The sequence below is a fragment of the Schistocerca cancellata genome, chromosome 4, assembly GCF_023864275.1.
Source record: "Schistocerca cancellata isolate TAMUIC-IGC-003103 chromosome 4, iqSchCanc2.1, whole genome shotgun sequence".
Lineage (NCBI taxonomy): Eukaryota > Metazoa > Arthropoda > Insecta > Orthoptera > Acrididae > Schistocerca > Schistocerca cancellata.
This window is the reverse complement of record NC_064629.1, coordinates 139,033,674-139,050,568: the sequence shown is the minus strand read 5'-3', so window position 1 is coordinate 139,050,568 and position 16,895 is coordinate 139,033,674.

Below are 16,895 nucleotides of genomic sequence, written 5' to 3'. Positions count from 1 at the left end.
GTTTTCTCGTCATCTATTAACTAGCCGTTTTCTGCTCCTAAAACGAAACGTTAATCATTAATACACATGTAGTTTGCAGTGAATCCTGACGATACAGTGTAATAACATGATGGTATATACCTCTCGGGATCCTTGGGAAACCTAAAAAAAGACAGCTGTGGTGTCTTCTTCCTGTTGTTGCTGCAATTTATTGCGCTGCAAACGCTACCGCTTGTAAAAACCATTGTATAAATCAAAATAAACAACCACTATTCGCTTTCACGATCGCGCCGAACTCACAGTTTAAGTTACTGGCCGCTCGGGGCGCTGCTGGCGCGATAAGCAACAAAATCGAGGTGAAGTGTCGCGACTGTTATGTTAGACTGTTGTGAGACATCATGGAATATTCCTGCTTCAGCCCCTATAGTTCCATTAACTTCCGATAGGTGGCGGCGCTATACGTAGCCTTCAAAATGGCGCCTGTAACAGAGATGCGTTCCAAGTAGGAAGTTATTGAGTTCCTTTTGGCGGAAAACCAGAATATCGCAGATCTTTAGAGGCGCTTGCAGAATGTCTACGGAAACCTGGCAGTGGACGAAAGCATGGTGAGTCACTGGCTGAGGAGTCTGCCATCATCGCACAAGGTCGGACAATCTGTCCACTCTCTCGTGCGCTGGCCCGCCGCAATCACCTGTTACTCCTGCAACGTTGGAACCTACGGACACTCTCATTTAAGGTGATCGACGGATCACAATCAAACACCTCGCTACTTAACTGGGCGTCTCTGTTGGTAGTCCTGACACACTAGTCCACCAGTTGGGTACTCAAAGATATGTGCCCACTGGATTTCTCGCCGCCTCACAGAAGACCATAAAGAGCAATGAAGAACCATCTGTGCAGAAGTGCATGTGCGTTACGAGGTTGATCGTGTCAGTTTTTTGTGGAACGTCGTTACATGCAGTGAAACATGGGTTCATAACTTCGATCCCGAAACAAAACAGCAATCCGTGGAGTGGCACCACACCACCTCTCCACCGGAAAAAAAGCTCAACAAGGTTGTTTCCCGACTATCAAGCGGAAGATATTGCATATGAGGAACTTGTTAAAAAACTTAATGACGATTGTGAGACAGAGATTTATGTCACTGTGACTAGATTTAAATTTTTTTGTCTTAAGAAGCATCCTAGGCAGTCATTAAAACAGTGGATAGCTGAACATAAAGGGCTGACGAGACATTGCACGTTCAAGTTTCTTATGGATAAAATCTTAGTGATGTTATGCTACATGATGTAATCACGAAAAAGGGTCCGAACCACACATAAACACTGTGTGATGATTCAGGGTTTTTTACAGTATCAGTTAATGCAGCAGCGACGTGTGACAAGTGTCCACCTGAACTTATTCATGTTAAGTATAGTACAACACAGACAATATTGTTGTATAGATTATGGTAATTTCTGTTTTTGAAACCAACAAATGTGTGTGTTTGGCTTTTCTTATGTTTCACGAGCGGCGCAGCAGCTAAGCGGCAACGGAAAGAACCTCGACGGCTGTGTGCAGGAAGAAGATGGCAGAAGCTTCCTTTAGATGCGGTGACCTGTTTTTTTTAACAATGAAATTATGTTTCACAAACGAAAATGTAGTATTGTAACTTCAGTCATATGTCAGAGTCGATGTTAGCTGTTCTGAAAAAGCCATGGTTGATGGCAGATGAACACTGAAATACTTACGCAGCAGTCATTTGTGTATGGTATTATGTAAAAAATCGTTTTCTGTCTTCTAAAAAGAAAATTGATGACTCCAATTTATTTATACCGAGATGTGTGTGAAGAGCGGTGATTTTTACTGAATGAAAATTTATATACCTTATGACACTGAAAGAAAGTAGTGTTTAAGGTCGGGACACACATGCCCGGACCGTGGCCGTGCCGAGACTCGTCCGAGTATCGGCCGTCACCCGGACAACGAAATACATCACTAAAACAAATGTAGCGGGCCCCACTTGACCGGGCCGTGCACGGGGAACGTCAACGGGCCGGAGCCGGGCCGGGCGGGATTCGGCGTGTTTAATTTTTCACGTGACGGACACGGCCTGACGCTAAAACTGTCTAGTGAGCTGTGCAACTGCGCAAGACCGTTCTGTGTACAAAACATGGATGTGGAACGACTAATAGAAGAAGTTCATAAGTTTCCTGTTCTTTACGATCAGGGAAGTGAAAACTACAGGAATATCGAGTACAAAGACAGAGTTTGTCATCAAGCTAAAAGGGGATTTTTTCAATTGTACAAGACTTTGAGGTGAAGCAACTCATGAATGACGTATCAGTCCATCAATTCACTCCATCATCCTCCAATTCTTCAGCAAAATCTGTTTTAACACCATATCCTTCACCTGTGGAAAACGAGTCAACAGAACCTACACAGCAGCTTTTGGATCTGCAAAGGGATTCCCACAATTCATATATAAACAACCAAAGCGATCATCCTCCAAGTTCCCCTGCATCCTCATCAGCTTCAGAAACTAATTCACTGAATAGTCCTCATTTGTTTTTCTTAGGGTAGTAGAAATTTAACTGTATTATTTACTAACTTGTGTATTTATCTTTCAGTTACGAAAGTAATAAAATAAAAATGCTGTCCTTAAAGCTTCATATTTATTTGTGTTCTGTGTACGTTTCTTTAACCTACCTTAAAAAAAAACAGCCAGTCGTTCTTTGGGTGAAACTGATACTCTCCAGAAAGTGTCCTATTTTCTCAGTCTTGGTTCTAGTTTCTTTAAAAGTTCACAGAAGCTGTACTGCGTCATCCTATAATATTCATAAAACTTAGTCTCATCATCTACGAGATGAGAAAATAATGTTCGAAACTCTCACTGTACTAGTCTTGTTTTCCAGGCACTGTGGATCCATAATTTTCTTCTTCTTTTTTGCCTTGGTTCTTTTTCCTCTTCGTCTAAAGCAAGTGCTATAAGTCCTAATTCACTATTACGAAAATTAGTGAACACGTTTTACAGCTTTCACAAACAGAAACACAGATCACCGCGTCCGAGTCACTACACGGAACAACAGAGACACGGACGTGCCCCGGCCACGTGTGGCCCCTGCAGGAACGGACCGGAGCACGGCCTTCGCTCGTCCGACGCTCGGCCCTGACACGGCCCGGACGTGTGTGTCCCGACCTTTACTCTCTGACTTACAGAGTTTATGAGAAGTGATATAAACTGTGAATGAATTTCAAAGCATAGTGATCTGAAAGGGTATATCAGCGAAACATTTTTAGTTTTATGATTTAAGAGGCGTCTAAGTTGAACACAAATTACATAATTATTAATCATTTCCTGCACTTGAGAATTTTAAAGGCCAATTCACACTGTCTGTCACAGCATCGTCATGTCACGGCAACGCCACGTCAAGGTGTATTTACACAGTCCGTCACGGCACGGCACGTCAAGTCAATTCAAATCACATGATCTCAGCTCGCATTGCTGTCCTCAATTGTTCTTTTTGCCGTAATTTCAATCTTCGCAAGATGATTCTCAACTGTTTTTACCGGCGAACTGCACATACACAACGCGGTAGCTTATATGCATGGACGCTGGAGTCCACATTCGTATGAAAACGGCATTGATTGGACCCATATGGCTTGCAGGAATAGCTTGTATATTAACGAAGGGGTACAGAAGTGCAAAACAACACAAAGTAAGTGCATGGCCCAGAAAAAAATGTCATTACGTGGTGTAGAAGGGTAATTTCAAACGTTATACAAGGAGCTTGAGGAACAGGAATCTCCATTTTATATTTTGTAAAGTGAAAGCATCATTTTTTTTCATTTGTTACTTGAAATTGCACCCAGAATTGCTAAAAGGAGCACAGTGTTACGACTGCCACCACAACCCGTGAAAATTTGGTTTAAGATTAACTTCTAGTTGCTAGACCAGTGCAAATTTTTGTGCGTTAGTCACATCTCCCTCAATAATTTTCTCTTCAAGATTTCCTTTACGGGTTGTATCTGGCTTTTAACAGTTAAACTGCCTTATTTGTATTTGTGTTAGCTAACGAAACCAAATATACATTGACTACTGATGCCTCCCCCCCATGAACCATGGACCTTGCCGTTGGTGAGGAGGCTTACGTGCCTCTGCGGTACAGATAGCCATACCGTAAGTGCAACCACAACGAAAGGGGTATCTGCCGGCCGCGGTGGCCGTGCGGTTAAAGGCGCTCCAGTCCGGAGCCGCGCTGCTGCTACGGTCGCAGGTTCAAATCCTGCCTCGTGCATGGGTGTGTGTGATGTCCTTAGGTTAGTTAGGTTTAAGTAGTTCTAAGTTCTAGGGGACTGACGACCACAGCAGTTGAGTCCCATAGTGCTCAGAGCCATTTGAACCATTTTTTTTTTTGAAAGGGGTATCTGTTGAGAGGCCAGACAAACGTGTGGTTCCTGAAGAGGGGCAGCAATCTTTTCAGTAGTTGCAGGGGCAACAGTCTGGATAATTGACTGATCTGGCCTTGTAACACTAACCAAAACAGCCTTGCTGTGCTGGTACTGCGAACGGCTGAAAGAAAGGGGAAACTACAGCCATAATTTTTCCCTAGGAATGCAGCTTTACTGTATGGTTAAATGATGATGGCGTCCTCTTGGGTAAAATATTCCGGAGGTAAAATAGTCCCCCATTCGGATCTCCGGGCGGGGACTAGTCAGGAGGACGTCGTTATCAGGAGAAAATAAAACTGGCGTTCTACGGATCGGAGCGTGGAATGTCAGATCCCTTAATCGGGCAGGTACGCTAGAAAATTTAAAAAGGGAAATGGATAGGTTAAAGTTAGATATAGTGGGAATTAGCGAAGTTCGGTGGCAGGAGGAACAAGACTTTTGGTCAGGTGAATACAGGTTTATAAATGTTGTTGTTGTGGTCTTCAGTCCTGAGACTGGTTTGATGCAGCTCTCCATGCTACTCTATCCTGTGCAAGCTTCTTCATCTCCCAGTACCTACTGCAACCTACATCCTTCTGAATCTGCTTAGTGTATTGATCTCTTGGTCTCCCTCTACGATTTTTACCCTCCACGCTGCCCTCCAATGCTAAATTTGTGATCCCTCGATGCCTCAGAACATGTCCTACCAACCGATCCCTTCTTCTAGTCAAGTTGTGCCACAAACTTCTCTTCTCCCCAATCCTATTCAATACCTCCTCATTAGTTACGTGATCTACCCACCTTATCTTCAGCATTCTTCTGTGGCACCACATTTCGAAAGCTTCTATTCTCTTCTTGTCCAAACTAGTTATCGTCCATGTCTCACTTCCATACATGGCTACACTCCATACAAATACTTTCAGAAACGACTTCCTGACACCTAAATCTATATTCGATGTTAACAAATTTCTCTTCTTGAGAAACGCTTTCCTTGCCATTGCCAGTCTACATTTTATATCCTCTCCACTTCGACCATCATCGGTTATTTTACTCCCTAAATAGCAAAACTCCTTTACTACTTTAAGTGTCTCATTTCCTAATCTAATTCCCTCAGCATCACCCGACTTAATTTGACTACATTCCATTATCCTCGTTTTGCTTTTGTTGATGTTCATCTTATATCCTCCTTTCAAGACACTGTCCATTCCGTTCAACTGCTCTTCCAAGTCCTTTGCTGTCTCTGATAGAATTACAATATCATCGGCGAACCTCAAAGTTTTTACTTCTTCTCCATGAATTTTAATACCTACTCCGAATTTTTCTTTTGTTTCCTTTACTGCTTGCTCAATATACAGATTGAATAACATCGGGGAGAGGCTACAACCCTGTCTCACTCCCTTCCCAACCACTGCTTCCCTTTCATGCCCCTCGACTCTTATAACTGCCATCTGGTTTCTGTACAAACTGTAAATAGCCTTTCGCTCCCTGTATTTTACCCCTGCCACCTTCAGAATTTGAAAGAGAGTATTCCAGTCAACATTGTCAAAAGCTTTCTCTAAGTCTACAAATGCTAGAAACGTAGGTTTGCCTTTTCTTAATCTTTCTTCCAAGATAAGTCGTAAGGTCAGTATTGCCTCACGTGTTCCAACATTTCTACGGAATCCAAACTGATCTTCCCCGAGGTCGGCTTCTACCAGTTTTTCCATTCGTCTGTAAAGAATTCGCGTTAGTATTTTGCAGCTGTGACTTATTAAACTGATAGTTCGGTAACTTTCACATCTGTCAACACCTGCTTTCTTTGGGATTGGAATTATTATATTCTTCTTAAAGTCTGAGGGTATTTCGCCTGTCTCATACATCGTGCTCACCAGATGGTAGAGTTTTGTCATGACTGGCTCTCCCGAGGCCATCAGTAGTTCTAATGGAATGTTGTCTACTCCCGGGGCCTTGTTTTGACTCAGGTCTTTCAGAGCTCTGTCAAACTCTTCACGCAGTATCTTATCTCCCATTTCATCTTCATCTACATCCTCTTCCATTTCCATAATATTGTCCTCAAGTACCTCGCCCTTGTATAGTCCCTCTATATACTCCTTCCACCTTTCTGCTTTCCCTTCTTCGCTTAGAACTGGGTTGCCATCTGAGCTCTTGATATTCATACAAGTGGTTCTCTTCTCTCCAAAGGTCTCTTTAATTTTCCTGTAGGCAGTATCTATCTTACCCCTAGTGAGACAAGCCTCTACATCCTTACATTTGTCCTCTAGCCATCCCTGCTTAGCCATTTTGCACTTCCTGTCAATTTCATTTTTGAGACGTTTGTATTCCTGTTTGCCTGCTTCATTTACTGCACTTTTATATTTTCTCCTTTCATCAATTAAATTCAATATTTCTTCTGTTACCCAAGGATTTCTGTTAGCCCGCGTCTTTTTACCTACTTGATCGTCTGCTGCCTTCACCACTTCATCCCTCAGAGCTACCCATTCTTCTTCTACTGTATTTCTTTCCCCCATTCCTGTCAGTTGTTCCCTAATGCTCTCCCTGAAACCCTCTACAACCTCTGGTTCTTTCAGTTTATCCAGGTCCCATCTCCTTAAATTCCCACCTTTTTGCAGTTTTTTCAGTTTCAATCTGCAGTTCATAACCAATAGATTGTGGTCAGATCTACATCTGCCCCAGGAAATGTCTTACAATTTAAAACCTGGTTCCTACATCTCTGTCTTACCATTATATAATCTATCTGAAACCTGTCAGTATCTCCAGGCTTCTTCCATGTATACAGCCTCCTTTCATGATTCTTGAACCAAGTGTTAGCTATGATTAAGTTATGCTCTGTGCAAAATTCTACAAGGCGGCTTCCTCTTTCATTCCTTCCCCCCAATCCATATTCACCTACTATGTTTCCTTCTCTCCCTTTTCCTACTGACGAATTCCAGTCACCCATCACTATTAAATTTTCGTCTCCCTTCACTACCTGAATAATTTCTTTTATCTCGTCATACATTTCATCTATTTCTTCATCATCTGCAGAGCTAGTTGGCATATAAACTTGTACTACTGTAGTAGGCATGGGCTTTGTGTCTATCTTGGCCACAATAATGCGTTCACTATGCTGTTTGTAGTAGCTAACCCGCACTCCTATTTTTTTATTCATTATTAAACCTACTCCTGCATTACCCTTATTTGATTTTGTATTTATAACCCTGTAATCACCTGACCAAAAGTCTTGCTCCTCCTGCCACCGAACTTCACTAATTCCCACTATATCCAACTTTAACCTATCCATCTCCCTTTTTAAATTTTCTAACCTACCTGCCCGATTAAGTGATCTGACATTCCACGCTCCGATCCGTAGAACGCCAGTTTTCTTTCTCCTGATAACGACGTCCTCTTGAGTAGTCCCCGCCCGGAGATCCGAATGGGGGACTATTTTACCTCCGGAATATTTTACCCAAGGGGACGCCATCATCATTTAATCATACAGTAGAGCTGCATGTCCTCGGGAAAAATTACGGCTGTAGTTTCCCCTTGCTTTCAGCCGTTCGCAGTACCAGCACAGCAAGGCCGTTTTGGTTAATGTTACAAGGCCAGATCAGTCAATCATCCAGACTGTTGCCCCTGCAACTACTGAAAAGGCTGCTGCCCCTCTTCAGGAACCACATGTTTGTCTGGCCTCTCAACAGATACCCCTCCGTTGTGGTTGCACCTACGGTACGGCCATCTGTATCGCTGAGGCACGCAAGCCTCCCCACCAACGGCAAGGTCCATGGTTCATGGGGGGGGTTTATAAATACAAAATCAAATAAGGGTAATGCAGGAGTAGGTATAATAATGAATAAAAAAATAGGAGTGCGGGAAAGCTACTACAACCAGCATAGTGAACACCTTATTGTGGCCAAGATAGACACGAAGCCCACGCCTATTACAGTAGTACAAGTTTATATGCCAACTAGCTCTGCAGATGATGAAGAAATTAATGAAATGTATGATGAGATAAAATAAATTATTCAGATAGTGATGGGAGACGAAAATTTAATAGTCACAGGTGACTGAAATTCGATAGTAGGAAAAGGAAGAGAAGGAAACGTAGTAGGTGAATGTGAACTGGGAGTAAGAAATGAAAGAGGAAGCCGCCTGGTAGAATTTTGCACAGAGCATAACTTAATCATAGCTAACACTTGGTTCAAGAATCATGAAAGAAGGTTGTATACATGGAAGAACCCTGAAGATACTGTCGTGTTTCAGATAGATTATATAATGGTAAGACAGAGATTTAGGAACCAAGTTTTAAATTGTGGACTTTGACCACAATCTATTGGTTATGAACTGTAGATTAAAACTGAAGAAACTGCAAAAAGGTGGGAATTTAAGGAGATGGGACCAGGATAAACTGACTAAACCAGAGGTTGTACAGAGTTTCAGGGAGAGCATGAGGGAACAATTGACGGGAATGGGGAAAGAAATACAGTAGAAGAAGAATGGGTAGCTTTGAGGGACGAAGTAGTGAAGGCAGCAGAGGATCAAGTAGGTAAAAAGACGAGGGCTAGTAGAAATCCTTAGGTAACAGAAGTAATATTGAATTTAATTTGTGAAAGGAGAAAATATAAAAATGCAGTAAATGAAGCAGGCTAAAATGAATACAAACGTCTCAAAAATGAGATCGACAGGAAGTGCAAAATGACTAAGCAGGGATGGATTGAAGACAAATGTAAGGATGTAGAGCCTTATCTCACTAGGGGTAAGATAGATACTGTCGACAGGAAAATTAGAGAGGCCTTTGGAGAAAAAAGAACCACTTGTATGAATATCAAGAGTTCAGATGGAATCCCAGTTCTAAGCAAAGAAGGGAAGCAGAAAGGTGGAAGGAGTATATAGCGGGTCTATACATGGGTTATGTACTTGAGGGTAAAAATCGTAGAGGGAGACCAAGAGATAAATACACTTAGCAGATTCAGAAGGATGTAGGCTGCAGTACGTACTGGAAGGTGAAGCAGCTTGCACAGGATAGAGTAGCTTGGAGAGCTGCATCAAACCAGTCTCAGGACTAAAGAACACAACAACAACAACAAATAAAAAACATCTTTTTTTAAATTTAGTTCATTAATGCGATCTTAGTAAATGAGTGTTGTAAAATGATCCTTTCATATAGTGTTCATTTAAAAAAAAAATCTATCATTCCACTTGGGACCTATGGGAGGTACATTAGCTTATTTGCTTTAGTTGTTGATATTTGTCATGTATCATCGTTTTTCTGACATGTTCTACATCCTGGAGGACCACCTCACCACAGATCAATTGGAATGAAAGTGAGTCTAATCTAATCTACAATGTTGTCACAGCCGAGCCAGTGTGGCAGGCATCACTTGATTAAAGCACCTGTGTCTGGATTCCAGGAAGGATTTCCCATTTCGTTCACTGCTGAGATGCTATTCCAATAAATTTGCAGATCGTCCGCGATGCTGTTCTAGTTTACGGGGAACGTGAAATGGGCAGAGACACGAATGGGAAATTGGATTGAGGAGAGAGGCATGTTACGGTGGGCCATGCAGTTGTGCAAAGCCACTGTACCAGACTAGCCGGCACGCTAGCTCAGCGTGTTCGGTCAGAGGGTTATCTGCCCTCTGTAATAAAAAAGACCGAGTGAATGGATCAACAACGAACTTGATGTGGTGTCATGGGACAACCGCCCCGAACAAATACAACGAACTTTAACGAACAAAATGAGATCAACAAAACAAAAAGTGTGTTTGGTCAGAGAGCTGCTTGGTCCCTGAAATAAAAAAAACTGAGTGAAGGCACCAACAACGAACTTCAACGGATGTGATGTGACGTGACGTCCGCGACGACGAAATACAACGAACAAGCACGAACAAGATGAAAAAAAGAAGAAAGAGTGAATGGCGTAGTGATTACTGCATCTGCCTTGCGAGCAGGAGACTTGGGTTCAAATCCTCGCCTTGGTACAAATTTCAATTCTTCGCTTCAGTCTGCGTATATATATCACGAACAAAGTCCTACCTGCACACTTCGTGGTAACCATCTGCTGTAGTCCACAGACAGAAAAAAAACGTAACGTTTTGTCCAATTAAGAATGGCTCGTAAGGTGGCTAAATTTCAGTTAGACACAGGTGCGTCTGTCTCTGTAATCAACAGACACACCTACGACGTGACTGGTAGCTTACAGCTACAAAAACCCAGTTTTATTTTGTCTGCTTATTACAGACATGAAATACTAGTATTAGGCACGTGCAGTTTGCCAGCAACTTTTCGTGACATTACGAAGTGTGTTTCATTCCATATACTATGTTCTAGAAACAGTGCGAAAATTTTTGGCTTACGCTTATTTGATTTGTTCAACCTTTGCATCCAAGACATGTTACAAATCAGTTTTCAGAGTCTCATAGACACGTTTCCTATTTGTACAATAAGCAAAGTGAACTTTTTGAGCCACAATTAGGAAGAGCTAAAGATCTTGAGGAGCACATTACTGTTAAAGGTTTTATCGTGTTATGTCTGTCTCCCACCCTAAACGTGAGAAATCTGCAAAGGAACTGCAACGAGACAAAGACAGTGCGGTGATACAACTCTTTTCTGTAAACCAGTGACGTCCCCCCTGATAATACCTAATAAGCTGTCAGAAGCTATCTGTGCGCTGATTTCAAAGCCACGGTAAACCTACAGACTGTCATGGATTCTTTTCCTCTCCCACAACCACAAGAATTAATTGACTGTGCACATTCTTTTCAAAGATTTATTTGCGTGAGGTATTTTACAGTTACCATTGGACGAGCATTCCAGGCAATTTTTCATGATCAATACTCACCTGGGATTGTTCCTGTTTCAAAGACTACCGTTTGGAAGTGATTCAGCTCCTGCTATTTTTCAACGTTTCCTGGAACAATCAACAGCTAAAGACCCTTCATCTACGAACTACCTGGATTATGTAGTTGTCGCAGGTCGTACACCTGCTGAACATTTGGCAAATTTAGAGTGTGTATTTCAAGTTCTCACCAAGACTGGTTTAATGTGTAAAAAGGAAAAGCGCTCCCACTTCCAAGAAGAACTTGAATATTTAGGACATCCACACCATATTCATCCTGTTTATTCACATTTGTCTGTAACTAAAGATTTGCCAGTGCTCCATTATGTCAAGGAGCTACAGGTAGTCATGGGGAAATTAATCTATTATATTAAGTTTGTGACTAACGCTGTGCAAATTGCTGCTCAACTGAACCAGCTGCGTCGGAAAGGTGTTCCCTTTGTGTGGTCCCAAGGCTATTAAGAGGCGTTTCAGCAGTTAAAGGACGTCTTGTTAAGTCATCATTGTCTGACTCATTTTGAACCAGCTAAGCCCGATGTGTTAGCTGTGGATGCATCTTCTTATGGCATTCGAGCAGTGCTCTGAATTTATTCGTTTGACATGCCGTTTGCTTTTGCCTCGAAAACTCTCAACAAAGTGAAATGCAATTATAGTCAACGTGAAAAAGAGGCACTCGCCATTGTCAATGGCGTAACCAAGTTCTTCCAATACCCGTACAGCCGAAAGTTCTATTTGATTACAGATCATCAGCCTTTAACGGCTTTGCACAATACAGTGCGATCTCACTGAAGGATATGCGTGACTTTAAACTTGATGTGGTATGCTATGACTGAAAACAAACGTAACAGTCATGCTCCAGCTGGGAAAGCATGCAACCTAGAAAATTGTGTGACTCGTTAATCAGTAGGTGTTTGTTTGCACACTGTCGCTTTTAGGCCCAAACAACAAAAATCTCACATGGCCTGCAGTATAGTTTGTCAGATAATAAAGTTTGATAACTAAGCAACAATGCAAATTACATGGTTACATAATAATGAGACAGGAAAATGTATTCCGAGGGGCAAATAACGTCGGAGAAATCTAGTGAATTACATATTAACTTGCAATCTTTATCTCAAGTAAAAAAAGAACCCCAAAGAAATCATTTACGAACTGCGGCCATACAATTCTATTACGAGTATGAGCTTCTCTATTACTGATGAAAATAAATAAACAATGAGTAGAAAACAGATTGATGGGCAGTGTTCCATGCACTGTTTATCATTAAACTTTACACTGCAAATAAGTCTCTACAGTCACAAGACACATACGGTTGTTTGGGTGATATGGGCGAGGGGACCGAACAGCGAACTCATCGGTCACATCGGATTAGAGACGAATGGGGAGAGAAGTCAGCCGTGCTCTTTCAAAGGAGCCATCCCGGCAATTGACTGAAACAATTTAGGAAAATCACGGAAAACCTAAATCAGGATGGCTGGACGTGGGTTTGAACCGTCGTCCTCCCGAATGCGAGACCAGTGTGCTAACCACTGCACTACCTCGCTCGGAATATACGCCTGAAAAATTCTATTCACACTCACAAATACAACATTATAAAAATCTGCCACTGACAGAAGTACTAACAATTAAAAAATTCTGTGCCATAAATGAAATGTACGCAGAGTCACAAAAGCGCAAATATTAAGCACTTTAAACATGTGCAACACTCTGACCACCTAAAATCTCACCAATCTTACCCCAATCGAAATATTTCAGTGAAACGACATGAGCCAAAAAGTCACAAGACTCCCTCTACCTGCTTATTTAAACCCTCGGTCACATGCCACAGTGTCGTTCTGGTAATATTCAATTTTTTTGTAGTCATTTAATTGACATGTATGTACTAAGCATACTCACAATATCTTACGTACAGCCGCGAATTAGCCGAGCGGTCTGAGGCGCTGCAGTCACAGTCTAATATATATTAGACTGTGCTGCAGTCATGGACTGCGCGGCTAGTCCCGGCGGAGGTTCGAGTCCTCCCTCGGGCATGGGTGTAGGTGTTTGTCCTTAGGATAATTTACGTTAAGTAGTGTGTAAGCTTAGGGACTGATGACCTTAGCAGTTAAGTCCCATAAGATTTCACACACATTTTTTTTTCTTACGTACATACATTACGTTCATTATTCGAATAGTTGTAAGTTTTCGACAAATATTATATAAATTACACTTGTACTAAGATGATGACCCGGCTTGAATCGAAATCATTACTCATTTCTGCGTACTTAAATAATATATTACTGGTCAAACACAACACTGTTAACATTAATAATTATAACAAAATGTATTTGCACTAATAATAAATCCATGGCACTTATTGTGGTGTCACCGCCAGACACCACACTTGCTAGGTGGGTAGCCTTTAAATCGGCCGCGGTCCGTTAGTATACGACGGACCCGCGTGTCGCCACTGTCAGTGATTGCAGACCGAGCGCCGCCACACGGCAGGTCTAGAGAGACTTCCTAGCACTCGACCCAGTTGTACAGCCGACTTTGCTAGAGATGGTTCACTGACAAATTACGCTCTCATTTGCCGAGACGATAGTTAGCATAGCCTTCAGCTACATCATTTGCTACGACCTAGCAAGGCGCCATTATCATTTGTTATTTATCTTGTGATGCCTGTACCGTCAGACCGATGTACACCAATTATGGATTAAAGTTAAGTATTCCAGCAGCTACGTACCTTATTGGCTATATTAATTACATTGTCCTGTTCCAGACCTCACGCCAGCCTGCGTGAGCTTAAACGCGTGCCTTTGGGCTACCGGTCATAGTGACTTGGCTGTCTTGCCAAGTCACAACAAAATTGGTGACGAGAATTTTGCGTTTGTATTGATTTACTTGTGTCATGGCTTCGCCACAATCTCCAGATGTACTGTCCGACTTTTATCGCTTGCAGAATCAGCAGACGCAGGCCTTATTGGATGCCCTTGGACAGCTCGTCCAGGGTCAACGTGCACTGCAAAACGATGCGGCAGCCGCCGCTCCATCGCTCCCGCAGCCACAACACGCAGTTGCACCACCTTTTCGTCCTTTTGATGCGGCACTGGAAAGCTGGACGGAGTGGTCACGCCAATTTGGATTCCATCTCGCCGCCTACAGAATTCAAGGTAATGAGCGGCAGCCTTTTCTCCTTACCTCCGTAGGCGTCCAAACCTACCGTGTGATAGTGAAATTATATCCCCGACGCGACGTAGCAACTCTGTCCTACGAAGAAATTTTGTCTGCATTAGATGCATATTTCAAAGAATCAGTCCATGTAGTTGCGAAAAGGTATACCTTCTTTCGTACAAAACGTACGGCCGGTCAGACTAATAGGGAGTGGGTTGCAACCCTGCAAGGCCTTCCTAGGGATTGTGCTTTTGAGTGTCAATGTGGACTCCCTTATTCAGATACTATGGTGCGTGATGCAATTGCACAGAACGTTTCTGATGTTCGTATACGGGAACAGATTTTGAAACTAGTCAATCCCTCTCTTCAACAAGTGATGGACATATTGCTCTTCTTGCATGGCGTGTGCCGAACAACAAGCCGCACCACCGCGGAAATTCTTTGCATGGCCGAACGCCACTTCCCCTTGGCAATGCTTACACATCGATTTTGCTGGTCCCTTCTGCAATGCTCGATGGTTGGTTCTGGTCGATTCCTTCAGTAATTTTCCTTTTGTTGTCCAGATGTCTTCCACACCGTCTTCTGCCACCATCCAAGCGTTATCCGCTATCTTTTGCATTGAAGGTCTTCCACAGACTATTGTTTCCGACAATGGCCCACAATTCATATCCGCAGAATTTCAGTCTTTCTGCAAGGCCAATGGTATTCAACATCTGACGTCCGCGCCGTTTTCGCCACAGTCAAACGGTGCCGCTGAACGTTTGGTCCGGACTTTCAAGTCACAGATGTTGAAGTTGAAAGAGTCGCATTCTCGGGAGGAAGCGTTATTGCTCTTTTTGTCCTCGTATCGCTCTCAGCCCCGAGATGGTCGCTCGCCGGCTGAATTGCTTCACGGTCGCCCTCATCGAACCTTGATGTCTTTGCTACATCCGCCGCATCAGGTTCCTGTGCAGCGGCAGACACCTGCTTTTGCCCCAGGCGACGTTGTATACTATCGCAACTATCGAGGTTCACGGCGTTGGCTAGCAGGGCGCATTCTTCGCTGCCTCGGCCGCGCTATGTATCTGGTTTTGGGGGCCTCTGGTGTGGTGCGTCGGCATCTCCATCAGCTGCGCCTCTGTCGTCGCACGGGATCTGCCCCTCCCCGTCTGCTTTCAGCGACGGTGCAGTCCGGTCAGCGCCCTGGGGACCCATCTACTGGCTCGCCTCAGCCCCAGGTGTTACCGACGCTGCCTTCCATTTTGCCCCATGGCGACGCGCCGCCGCCTGTTCTTCCGCCGGCGACGCCCGCAGTGGACGCGTCGCTGCAACAGCCGGGCGCCTCCCTGGGTCACGCGCCGCCGGTCGCTTCCCGTGACCAGTTGTCCTCCGCCGTGGAACTCTTGCCCGCTCCGGACCATCTGTCGTCTTCGCCCGTCGGGTGCTCCGGCTCGATGGAGGTCGACCCTTCGGCCCCTCCTGTCTCTCTCCGGGCGCATACACCGCCAGACACCACACTTGCTAGGTGGTAGTCTTTAAATCGGCAGCGGTCCGTTAGTATACGACGAACCCGCGTGTCGCCACTGTCAGTGATTGCAGACCGAGCGCCGCCACACGGCAGGTCTAGAGAGACTTCCTAGCACTCGACCCAGTTGTACAGCCGACTTTGCTAGAGATGGTACACTGACAAATTACGCTCTCATTTGCCGAGACGTTAGTTAGCATAGCCTTCAGCTACGTCATTTGCTACGACCTAGCAAGGCGCCATTATCATTTGCTATTTATCTTGTGATGCCTGTACCGTCAGACCAATGTACACCAATTATGGATTAAAGTTAAGTATTCCAGCAGCTACGTACCTTATTGGCTATATTAATTACATTGTCCTGTTCCAGACCTCACGCCAGCCTGCGTGAGCTTAAACGCATGCCTTTCGGCTACCGGTCATAGTGGCTTGGCTGTCTTGCCAAGTCACAACACTGCCAATGGAACACGCTGCTGCTAACAATTTGTGTACCTGTGGAGAACTCTGCTTCGTCCTATGCTTCAACAACAGGAAATAATAATTTGTTTAATAATTTATTTGTGCAATAGCTGCAAGACCAAGCTGTCTCACCATGTAAATGACGTCAGTATTGTTTCATTGATGTGTCTTGTCTGTGAACAGTTCTAACATAGTTATAAATAATACATAATAGTTCTTAAAGCCTAAGTCGTACGATTTTGGTGATAATTTTGTTGGAACCCAGAGCTTCGGCCGATTTTAAAAATGTCTTTGTATTCTGTGTAGCAAATTTCCAAGTATTTCAACAGTTTATGGGAATATTTTTTCTCTTGGATCGGAGCGTGGAATGCCAGATCCCTTAATCAGACAGGTACGTTAGAAAATTTAAAAAGGGAAATGGATAGGTTAAAGTTAGATATAGTGGGGATTGGTGAAGTTCGGTGGCAGGAGGAACAAGACTTTTGGTCAGGTGAATACAGGGTTATATATACAAAATCAAATAGGGGTAATGCAGGAGTAGGTTTAATAATGAATAAAAAAATAGGAGTGCGGGTA